Consider the following 12,471-nt stretch of genomic DNA (forward strand, 5'->3'; position numbering starts at 1 on the left):
AATTTTATCAGAATTTTTCGATCTACATTGAGGATGTAGTCATTCAATGGAAACATGCCGAAAGCAGTGGACGGGTGAGCGCGATGGCCATTATACGACGACATTGGTGGGAGGCAGACAAGTGAGTGCGGCCGTTGCTGTGAGAAAGTATATTATTTTGTATATCAAGCCGATGTTCCTTCTAATCAAGTTTTCCAGTGTGTTAAATTATTCCTACAATAATAACTACGCGATTTCGTGGTTTCCTGTCCAATTGTTTCGGGTCATTAACCAGTCAAGAGCGTTTCTTTAGCCAAGGCCAAGTGAAGTTCTCGAAAGCGAGAGGCCGCTTTTACACGTGATACATTGTTCCGCGTGCTGCCGTAGCCGTACGTGCGCTAATATTGTTGTGCTGGTACACATTTACAATGCAACTAGCCGATGGCGTTTTGTACCTCACAGGGAAACACCACAACTCTGGGTACTTAATTGTACTCGCTAATTCGCGCGCACACAGCGCACATGCATTGTGGGACGCGTGGGCCCCTCGCTAGCGTGGACTTTATTTCGTAATACGCATAGAATAACGCTCAAGCGTCTACTAGTATACGAACTGGAATTAAGGCAATAAGTGTGCTTTACCTAATGTACATTAATCTCACATACTACCTCCGAAGTACCAAGATTTCACTGCCAGGCCGCGCCATTTACGGTCATGAAGTGCCGACTATGTTAGAGGCAATGCTGCCGTGCGAAAACATCGATCATCTCAATCTCACCCAAGATGCCGAACTTTTCGTGCAACGCGCGGAAGAAGCCCGTCAGCTTGCCCAAGTGCACATAAAGAAACAAGAGAGCGTCGATGCGCACCGTTACAATCTCCGCCATCGACAAGTCGCGTTCACACTTGGTGATCAAGTTTTGGTCTGGACTCCCGTGCGCCGAAAAGGACTATCGGAGAAGCTTTTGAGTCGCTACTTCGGACCTTACAGAGTGTTGCAGCGAATTAGTGACGTGAATTACGAAGTCCTTCCTGACGGAAGCCAGCCTCCCCGACGTCGACAAACGCAATCTGAGATTGTGCACGTTGTGCGGTTGAAACCGTACTATAGCCCCTAATGGCCAACGTTTTCAGCAGCTTAGGTTAGTTTTTGTTGTTTCTCGTCCCTCAGCGCCTTGTGACCATATCGCACACCACACTGATTGTGACTATAGCCTATATATGTGTTCGTCCTAGGCCATCTCGGCGCTCTCACGTCAAGCCTCCGTATGTTTCCCTTGAAGAAGAAGAAGAAGAGAACGAGGTTCGTCTCGACATCGCGCGTCGACGCTTACGTTTCGTAAAGTTCAAACGCCTGGATCCTCCCTCATTCAGCGTGTATAATACAGCAGGGTATACGCCACAATATGGATAGTCCTAACCGCATGTCTACCGTCGCCGTCGCCATGATGTTCCGTATAAAATCCAAGGGCGGTAACATCGTCGCCGCCCGCAGTATGCTGTATGTGCGAGTGAAAGCGTGCGAGGCGAGCCGTCGATCGCGGCTCACTCTGGCGCGCGCATGCGAGGGAAGCTGACAGGAAACGTGTCGTCTTACGTCGCGCGAAAGCTTGTGGGGGGGGGGGGGGGGGGCAGAGAAAGAGGCAGGGGGGGGGGGGGGGAGGGTTCTCCCTGCGTATTTCGTCACCGCGTGCATGGGGAACCGGCGATCGCGGCTCAATCGTACTTGCAGGGAGGGAAGCGGGGAGGCAGCGTGGGCAGGAGGGAGCGGGCGGCGTTCTACTCCGGCACCAACTGCGTACGTTGCGCGGTCGCGCGCGCCTTATCTTGAAAGCGATCTGCAGGCGGCTCTTACCTTTGTGCGTGCGGTGTTCTCGTCACTCGGTTTGCGTTGAAGCGATAGACAGCACGAAGGTAACTTCGCTCGCTGCTACTTGTTTTCTCCGCTGTCATCGAGTGTCGTGCGTTCATGTTTGCTTGTGCACGCTGACACTGCGCTCGTTCATTTAGTTAGCAAGCGAATATTTCCAACTTTATACGGGTGATAAAACTACTACCTTTACTTCCAACAGCTCGCTACTTATATAAATAATTTAATTTAATTATTGGGTTTAACGTGCAAAAACCACGATGCTATTGTGAGACACGCCGTAGTGGGGGACTCCGGAATAATTTGGGCCACCTGGGGTTCTTTAACGTGCACCTAAATCTAAGTACATGGGGGTTTTCGCATTTCGCCCCCATCAAAAGGCGGCCGCCCTGGCTGCTGTCTACTAATTTGATATCGCAATCGATGCTTCTTCGCCTTTCGGGCTAAACTGCGACTGCTTTATTTTTAATATTATTGCTTAACGCACCAATAACTGTGTCGGCGCATAACCATATTATTCGTTCGAGTAAGCGCGCCAACTGGGAGGCACAATATTTGCTTCGTCTACCTGCGTTTCCTTCATTACGAGGGAACGTCAAAGCAACGTAAGGTAAGCTGAAAGAACGACCTTCGTGATACCGTGTTTTTCTATACACAGCGGTTGCTCCCTTCTCCTGCGTTTTGTTCAGCCTCACTGCAACAGGGCTTCTTGTACGCAATCTTTGTTCTCCATAGTCTCAATAATGCGGTCGTGATAATACGGATGGCTGACTTAGGGCTCCACGAGCTGCTATATCCCAGCATGCAATAAACAATTTGGACGATAGCCGCGGAAGAAGTTAGGTTCACGGGCTTGGGCTTATGAGGGCATGCATGCGCCTGATGAACGTCTGATGACCAGACTAGTCGTGCCTGTATAGTTATGATGGCTGCTGTCTAGTTGCAGCAGCATCAGCGCGCACAGTGTCGTGTCTAGTTAATATATCAGCAGCGGTTGTTGTAAGCATATGGAGATGGTTATAAAAACAAAGTTATGAGCGTAGCCAACGTGACGTTATTGCAGAGTTGCTATGCGGGGCGGACATACTTTCAGGCTATAAACGTAATCTCGTAAAATCTAATACACAAAAATGCGTTAATTAACATTTGAGTGGCACCCTTGGGGGCAGTTGATTATATGACACATTTGTCAGCATTCACATCTTAGTGTATCACATTTAAAGGAAGAAAGAAACGAAAGAAAAGCGAGAAAGCCGCTCTCTTTGCGTGTAAGGAACCTTAGTGATGAAATGGGTGTTCCAGTGCTTGAACAGTGTCCTATGATTCCTGCTGAACTGTTACGGCCGTGGCAGTCGCAGCTCATAGTGTGACCCATTGTTTGTAGAGGTCAGGAAACGCGCGCCAGAGGCACGCATTAGAATGCATTTCCTAGAACTCCAGTCCAACTACTCGTGCACAGAGTTTTACACAGACGCTTCTAAGTCACATGCCGAGGTGTGTCTTATGCAGCCGTTGGCCCATCCTTCTTGGAATCCGGTGTACTCCACCCGGAAACAAGTATCTTTACGGCTGAGGCCTATGCACTTTTGTCAGCCGTAAAGCATATAAAGAAATCCAAACTTCAAAAAACTATTATATTTACAGACTCCCAAAGTGTCGTAAAAGCCTTGAAGACACTCTCTAAATACAAAAGTCCTGTACTCATTGAGCTGTACTCCGCTCTATGCAGAGCGTATATATCTAACCAGCGTGTCATTATATGCTGGGTGCGGGGCCATAGAGGCATTAAGGATAATGTGCTAGCAGACCAAATGGCCACGTCAGCTACATCGCACGCTGTTAATCCTACAGCTGCTGTTCCTGCAACAGATTTGAAACCTTTCTTCCGAAAGAAACTGCGAAGCCACTGGCAACGCTTGACCGACGCTTTAAGAAATAATAAGCTTCACTCGATTAAGCCATAGTTAGGTTTCAGGCCCTCTGCAAGGAAAACACGACGAACGGATGTCCTATTCTGTCGTCTCAGAATAGGACACACATATGGCACCCTCAGTTTTTTGCTGACTGGCGATGAACCACCAACATGTGGTAGATGTGAGAGGCTGACCGTCCTACACGTCCTCCTAGTGTCGAGAAGCCAAAACAGAGAGAAAGAAACATTTTCCTCATGTCCCTCTCCATCCCATTATGTTTCTTGGAGCAGAACCGTTTTTTAACACCAACGCAGTTCCAGAGTTCTTGAATGACGTCGTACGTATTACACGTAATTAGCCCGAGAAATTCGTAGCACACCCTCTCGCCAGAAGATGCCGCTGCGATAGTGTTTAGTATAGCCTATGCCTCCATGTCCTTGTTTCAAGGGCTCTGTTTAAGCAGTAGTGCTTCGCGCCAAGTTTCGCATCCGATATATTTTATATATTGTAACATTTATTCGCACTGCATATTTCATGTTCATAGCACACGTCATTAGTCATTGCCATAATCGCATTACATGTAGATTTCACGTATTTTACAGCGACTATATTTAGGCCCCCTTACAGCCACGTCATATCTACGACTAATATTTCGTCGTTCCGATTCGATCTCATTAGCACGGGCCTGGCGCTCTTTGGCCATACTTGGCCCTTGTGCCACAAAACACCACATTCATCATAAATCAAGAAATTCATCATCATCATCATCATCATCATCATCATCAGCCTATATTTTATGTCCACTGCAGGACGAAGGCCTCTCCCTGCGATCTCCAATTACCTCTGTCTTGCGCTAGCGTATTCCAACTTGCGCCTGCAAATTTCCGAACTTCATCATCCCATCTGGTCTTCTGCCGACCTCGACTGCGCTTCCCTTCTCTTGGTATCCATTCTGTAACCCTAATGGTCCACCGGTTATCCATCATACGCATTACATGGCCTGCCCAGCTCCATTTCTTCCGCTTAATGTCCACTAGAATATCGGCTATCCCCGTTTGTTCTCTGATCCACACCGCTCTCTTCCTGTCTCTTAACGTTAGTCCTAAGATTTTTCGTTCCATCGCTCTTTGAGCGGTCCTTAACTTGTTGTCGAGCTTCTTTGTTAACCTCCAAGTTTCTGCCCCATATGTTAGTACCGGTAGAATGCAATGATTGTACACTTTTCTTTTCAACGACAGTGGTAAGGTCCCAGTCAGGATTTGGTAATGCCTGCCGTATGCACTCCAACCCAATTTTATACTTCTGTAAATTTCTTTCTCGTGATCAGGGTCCCCTGTGAGTAATTGACCTAGATACACGTACTTCTTTACAGACTCTAGAGGCTGACTGGCGATTCTGAATTCTTGTTCCCTTGCCAGGCTATTGAACATTATCTTTGTCTTCTGCATATTCATCTTCAACCCAATTCTTACACTTTCTCGATTAAGGTCCTCAATCATTTGTTGTAATTCGTCTCCATTGTTACTGAATAGGACAATGTCATCTGCAAATCGAAGGTTGCTGAGATATTCGCCGTTGATCCTCACTCCTAAGCCTTCCCAGTCTAAGAGCTTGAATACTTCTTCTAAGCATGCAGTGAATAGCATTGGAGAGATTGTGTCTCCTTGCCTGACCCCTTTCTTGATAGGTAACTTTCTACTTTTCTTGTGGAGAACCAAGGAAGCTGTGGAATCCTTGTAGATGTTTGCTAAGATATTCACGTATGCCTCCTGTACTCCTTGATTACGCAATGCATCTATGACTGCTGGAATCAAGAAATTAAAAGCAGCTAATTCCTTAAATCCGTCATCAAATTTGAGCGCTCATACCAGGCAATAGTCATACAATGAGAGAATGCTTTGTAGCATTGAGGACTTTTAGTTATCGATTGTTGGTTCGCTAGGTAAAACTGCGCGAAATACAAAGCCCGCCAGCGCGCATCTACACGGTTGGTAAAGATGGGGCTGCATGCAGGTCGATTCTTTATACGAGTGCCGTCGTGTGCGGTGTCATGTTTGCTGTCATGAGTGCTGTCATGAGTGTGTCATGAGTGCTGTCATGTGTAATCTGCAGCAGCAATGGTCAGCAAATACGAAACCATTCGCCCAGAAACCTACGCTTTAAAATTGGGCGAGTTTAAAAATTAGCGTGATCCCATCGTAATCAGGCGCGAATGAACGCACGGAAGAGCCACGCCAACCGAAACAAACGTGCCTCGCTTTCTCTCTCTCCGCTGTGTGTGTGTGTATGAGGGGGAGATTTGCATCGAATCTGCTGTACCACGATACCCTTGCTTACCCTTTATTAGCCAACACACGTAAATTCGAGGCTAATACTGAGAAATCACCGGTAATCCTTATTTTTCTGTGGCAGCATCTTGCATGCTGAACCGGTACACAGCAAGCAAGTCCACATTGTTCTAAGGGTCGTCACTACCTGCCAAGAAGTAGCAGGCTTAGAATCTACTGGAGTAATTATTGATACTGAGCATGAACATTCGCCAAATTGGCCTTGTCCATTTTCTACACTTTGCGCTTATCAGATTTTGATCTAAATGCTAACTCGAAATAGGTACATCGAAGCAATCACTGCAGAATTGTTTCTTTCAGGTTTCTTTTCTTTCAAGCAGCGCCAATAAATGCGACGAACGGTGAAAAAAAAAAACTAACATTTGCAGAATCTTGTCGATAAGTACTCCTCTCATCCTGAAACGACAATTGTAAGGATATCCCCATGAAACTGGAACGGGGGTCTAATCTAGGGCGCTTTGTTTAGCTTGTTGCTTAGAACAAATGTAATGCAATAACCATTGCCTGAGTTTAGGGTAAATGCAGCAAGGGGCGAAGACTGTAGCAAAGTTATCCTCATTATAACTTCAATTAGCGGATATGTTATTCACCTTGATATGCAGTTGTCGCGGCGTTAGTTTACACCGACCGCACGGCGCTCGGCAGCTCAATGCCCTAGTTTATCATGAGGTATAAAATATCGAGTAGGTTGGGAACTGAGCAGTAGAGAAAATATAGTTACTATTTCATTGCCTTAGCTATGCACAAGATAAGGCCGTTTCTCGATGCCTAAAGAGAAACAAGAAATGTACAAACGTTAAAAACTGCCGCCTTCTTCATTTTGGCTTACGGATTATCTGCGAACAGGTGCAGTTATCGCATACGTTCTGAGCGAACAAGATTTGTTTCGCAGCGAAGCTGTCTATGGTTAGGGTTCCATGCATTTTTCATGTCCGTCATCAGATCTGCGCGTGCAAGAACTCAGCTCCCGAATTAGAAGCAAAATCGTTTCATTCTAAGCAAAAACTTGTACTTCTCAGCACTTGGATATGCATTTTTAGTAAATTAGTTAGCAATAGACACCATTTTCAAAATCAGTAGACTCTCTGGTAGATAATATGCGTTTCTCAAAGATTTACGGCTTTGCGGGCCGCGTCTACCGTGTCTACGTTCACACCGCCCTCTCTTTGTCGTCGTTCCAAGTTCGTACGTGCCTAGTTTCGTTCCGCTCTCCCGGGGCGGCGGCAGCGTCGTGCGTTGTCGGCAAGACAAGCTGCCGTTCTCCATTTTGGATTTCACTTCTCTCGTCGTAATGAAGAGGCCGCGTGTAGTGCGCATTCCCGTGGAGCAGCGCGCCTACGAATAGCGACGGCGAGAAAAGATGCGAGAATAGGCGGCGACAGACGGCTAACACCGGTGAAGATCGTTCCCGAGAGGCCAGCCGCAAGCGACTCGCCATGCAAGACGACGCAAGTCGTGCGCTCTCCGTCGTGTGCCAAAGAGCTTCGCTGGTCATCCGCCTTCACAGAGTGGAATGCCTCATGATTTTTTAGCTTCTTGCTTCCTCGTTGCCATGGCTACATTTTTTAATCCTTTGTCCATGCACACCCTGGAAACCCTTAGCAACGCGTCTGATGTTTTTGAAACTTCAAAACTTCACGAGCATAACAGTTTTCTACAACATGACCTAAGAGCCGTGTAAAAATTAAGCTTTGCTATCAATCACAAAAAAAAAAGCTCCGTAATCTTTTTTTTTCAACGTCCTGTTCAGCAGCAGCGAAACGCGAAATGCTCGTTTCTCAGCCCCGTTAATGAACGGGGCGCAATTTACAAAGCTGCCGCTGAAAAAAAAAACCTACCTAATGGAGCTACAATAATGACTAACATTAGCCCTTCCGAGTATACAAATTTGTACTAAGAATTCAGCAGACAGTAATAATTAACGTGTGCCGCAATGTATGCTAAAGTAGATTATCTTCAGCTCTTTTAATTTACAAGGTCCCCGTTTCTAACACTACAAACACGTCCGTGGAGTGCGTAGCCTCCTCAAGCATCCTCGGTAAAAGTAATTAGCTAAAACGACCATCAAGACTGGACTAATTCCTTGCAGTTTAAATACTTTTTACTGCGACTTCACGTAATATCATAATAAAGGTTTAATGAAGCCCTTGAATTCAATGCAGGAGTGTGCGAATTTTGTTTCACCGTTCCTAATATTTCCAAATGTCGATCAATGTTGTGTCAATCTTCTTCAAACTCCACAGATACTCTGCAATTTCCTCCAATGATTTGTAAGTTTTGCTCGATTCTTCTCTCCGCTGACTTTTCACTGCGGGCTGTCTTGCAAAACGGCCCCGCACGACCAGGCTGCCAGACTGTCTCTTGTCCATTTGTTCCTGGGGAAATTGGGCAAGTATATATAGCATGAACCAGATGATCGACAGGAAATTCGCTGATGTATTTCACCGAAAATCACCATCCCTTCCCCTGTCGAGAAAATGGCGGTAAGCGAAGCTTGTCGTGTGTGTATCCGACCTTCGTCAGGGTAACGTAAGGTTGACGACATGTCACGGTAATAAAACAAACATTTATTAAAAGTATGCATCGATCGAGGGAAGGAAACTTACAACGCAACGAAAGGATAAGTTGCACGAAAGGGAAACAAAAGTAGAAGGAAAGGGAGCGAAAAGTACCGCGAAAGGGAAGGGAAAGTAGTAGGTCAAGTACACACACAACCTTCGCTTACTCCCATTTTCTCGACCGGGGAAGGGCGGGTGATTTTCTTTCTTTCTCTCTCCCTCGTTCTTTGTCTCTTTCTTTCTCTCTCTCACACTTTCTCTCTTTCTTTCTTTCTTTTTCTTTCTCCTTCTCTCTCTCTTTCCTTTTTTGTTCTTGGTATGTGCCCCTTTCATGGACCCTTTCTGCACTATCACCAGGATCGGTCCACTATTCAGCATGACACCACCACCACCACCCCCATCACTGCCGAAACTTGTGAGCCTATAAAGCTTCGCTTAATATGTGCATTTTATACGGCCACAGGCTTCAGATCACGAAGTTGCGTCATCAAGTTGCTTTAGCAAGGACGTGCAGCTAGGGGGAACGCAACGACCCGCTCGCGCAAAATTCACATTGCTGACTCGGAGCTGCTGTTGGACGGGAAATAAATCGGAGCAAATAGACCATGCACGAAGCCAGGTCGTTGAGAGAGTCAAGCGCGGAAGCTTACCGTTCCGTGCCGACCATTATAGCGACATTGCTACTAACTCATCATGCCTGCTATTTTTGCAACGTGTTCGACGATGTGTTGAGAAAGCCGCCAACGCATTACGCTCTCGGAAAGCAGGAACTAATAGGGCACGCTAATAAACACTTTAGAAGAGGTCACCAAAAGTGTAAAGACTGCTTTTTGTTACGACGACATTATTCAAAAGCATGTCCTCCACCTAAATTAATTTAGGTTCATCCTCTCCCCGTTGTTAGCACTACAGAATCCACTGTATACGCTTAAATCAAACGCACGCACCCAGACACACATATCTTATTGCTGCCGGGCAGGAACAATGTATTTCGCGCCTTCCCATCCCACTGTAATGTCTACACCACAGTGTAACGCAGTGAACAAACGACACCTAATCACACAGTTCTTTTCGAGACCATGGCCAATAGCTGTGGGAGTTCCTGCTGCGACGTATGGCTTAGCAAGAAAGAAAAGGTGTTTTTGTGCTGGAGAAAATAAGCTATTTATGTGATTCTCAGCCAGCGCTTGAGAGCGCCCTGTCAAGCCCATTGCAAGGCGCTGAAGTTACGAACAGTTAATTTTCGAGATCCGGGGCACCCACCAATGTGAGCTCGATAAAGGCCACAACTACGTTTTTGGTGTCTTCTGGATTATTTTTGGCGTTGTAGATAATCACTTCCTTGAAATTGGCGCTGGTTTCCCTCACGGGCGAAAACTCGAGTATCTATAGAAAATAAAAGTTGGATAGACAAGAGTGAAGAGCCTCCGATAGGCTTGCCCATGTTTCGATAGGAGGGCCTATCTTTGTAACAAGTGGTCTTGTCATCCATGGATTGTTAGTTAGTAGAGTGACGTTTCGTCATGCGGTATCACGTGGGATCACTCTGCTGACGCGTTAAAATTGCCACACCAAGAATAAGAAGGATGCGTTTGGGAAATGCAAATCCATCTGTAGAAGCTTCTACCACTCGACCTGAATCACGTTACCCCTGTTCTTCCAGCTTTTTTTCCGACAGTGTGTCAGAAATTTTCGGCCTCCATTTAGCCGTCGGCCTAGAAGAGAACGATAGCAATACACGCAAAAAGAGAACTGCTATCGCTGTAACGTGACAGTGCATTACACCACTGTATGGTGACAAATCGGTGATTTGCCTGTACATTACTTTCAGTTTTTTTTTTTTTTTTTTTTTTTTTAGTAAAGTATTCGTGTGCTGTTTGTTACGAAACACGCATTCCCGATTTCCTCCGGCATCAAGGCCCGTATTCACGAAAAACTGTCAGGCTTGCATTTTTTTTTTTTTTGTCAGAGAGCAAAGTGAAGCCACTCCGGATGGCGGGCATATCATTAGCGAAAGTGGCCAACCAATCGCAAACATCACTTCCAAACTAAAGGATTTGTAAGTTATGGCCCATTGTGGACTATTTATGGCCCATTGTCGACGCATAACCATCTTATTCGTTCGAGTAAGCGCGCCAGCTAGGAGGCACAATATTTGCTTCGTCGACCTGCGTTTCCTTCATTACGAGGGAACGTGAAAGCAACGTAAGGTAAGCTGAAAGAACGACCTTCGTGATACCGTGTTTTTCTATACACAGCGGTTGCTCCCTTCTCCTGCGTTTTGTTCAGCCTCACTGCAACAGGGCTTCTTGTACGCAATCTTTGTTCTCCAGAGTCTCAATAATGCGGTCGTGATAATACGGATGGTTGACTTAGGGCTGCACGAGCTGCTATCCCAGCATGCAATAAACGATTTGGACGACAGCCGCGGAACAACTTAGGTTCGCGGGCTTGGGCTTATGAGGGCATGCATGCGCCTGATGAACGTCTGATGACCAGACTAGTCATGCCTGTATAGTTATGATGACTGCCGTCAAGTTGCAGCATCAGTGCGCACAGTGTCGTGTCTAGTTAATATATCTGCAGAGGTTGTTGTAAGCATATGGAGATGGTTGTAAAAACAAAGCTATGAGCGTAGCCAACGTGACGTTATTGCAGAGTTGCTATGCGGGGCGGACATACTTTGAGGCTATAAACGTAATCTCGTAAAATCTAATACACAAAAATGCGTTAATTAACATTTGAGTGGCACCCTTGGGGGCAGTTGATTATATGACACATTTGTCAGCACTCACGTCTTAGTGCATCACATTTAAAAGAAAAAAGAAACGAAAGAAAAGCGAGAAAGCCGCTCTCTCTGCGTGTAAGGAACCTTAGTGAGGAAATGGGTGTTCCAGTGCTTGAACAGTGTCCTATGATTCCGGCTGAACTGTTACCGCCGTGGCAGTCGCAGCTCATAGTGTGACCCATCGTTTGTAGAGATCACAAAATGCACGCCAGAGGCACGCATTAGAATGCATTTCCTAGAACTCCAGTCTAACTACTCGTGCACAGAGTTTTACACAGACGGTTCTAAGTCACATGCCGAGGTGTGTCTTATGCAGCCGTTGGCCCATCCTTCTTGGAATCCGGTGTACTCCACCCGGAAAAAAGTATCTTTACGGCTGAGGCCTATGCACTTTTGTCAGCCGTAAAGCATACAAAGAAATCCAAACTTCAAAAAACTATTATATTTACAGACTCCCAAAGTGTCGTAAAAGCCTTGAAGACACTCTCTAAATACAAAAGTCCTGTACTCATTGAGCTGTACTCCGCTCTATGCAGAGCGTATATATCTAACCAGCGTGTCATTATATGCTGGGTGCGGGGCCATAGAGGCATTAAGGGTAATGTGCTAGCAGACCAAATGGCCACGTCAGCTACATCGCACGCTGTTAATCGTACAGCTGCTGTTCCTGCATTAGATTTGAAACCTTTCTTCCGAAAGAAACTGCGAAGCCACTGGCAACGCTTGACCGACGTTTAAAGAAATAATAGGCTTCACTCGATTAAGCCACAGTTAGGTTTTAGGCCCTCTGCAAGGAAAACACGACGAACGGATGTCCTATTCTGTCGTCTCAGAATAGGACACACATACGGCACCCTCAGTTTTTTGCTGACTGGCGAAGAACCACCAACCTGTGGTAGATGTGAGAGGCTGACCGTCCTCCACGTCCTCCTAGTGTCGAGAAGCCAAAACAGAGAGAAAGAAACATTTTCCTCGTGTCCCTCTCCATCCCATTATGTTTCTTGGAGCAGAACC

The sequence above is a fragment of the Dermacentor silvarum genome, chromosome 9 (assembly GCF_013339745.2).
Source record: "Dermacentor silvarum isolate Dsil-2018 chromosome 9, BIME_Dsil_1.4, whole genome shotgun sequence".
NCBI classification, from domain to species: domain Eukaryota; kingdom Metazoa; phylum Arthropoda; class Arachnida; order Ixodida; family Ixodidae; genus Dermacentor; species Dermacentor silvarum.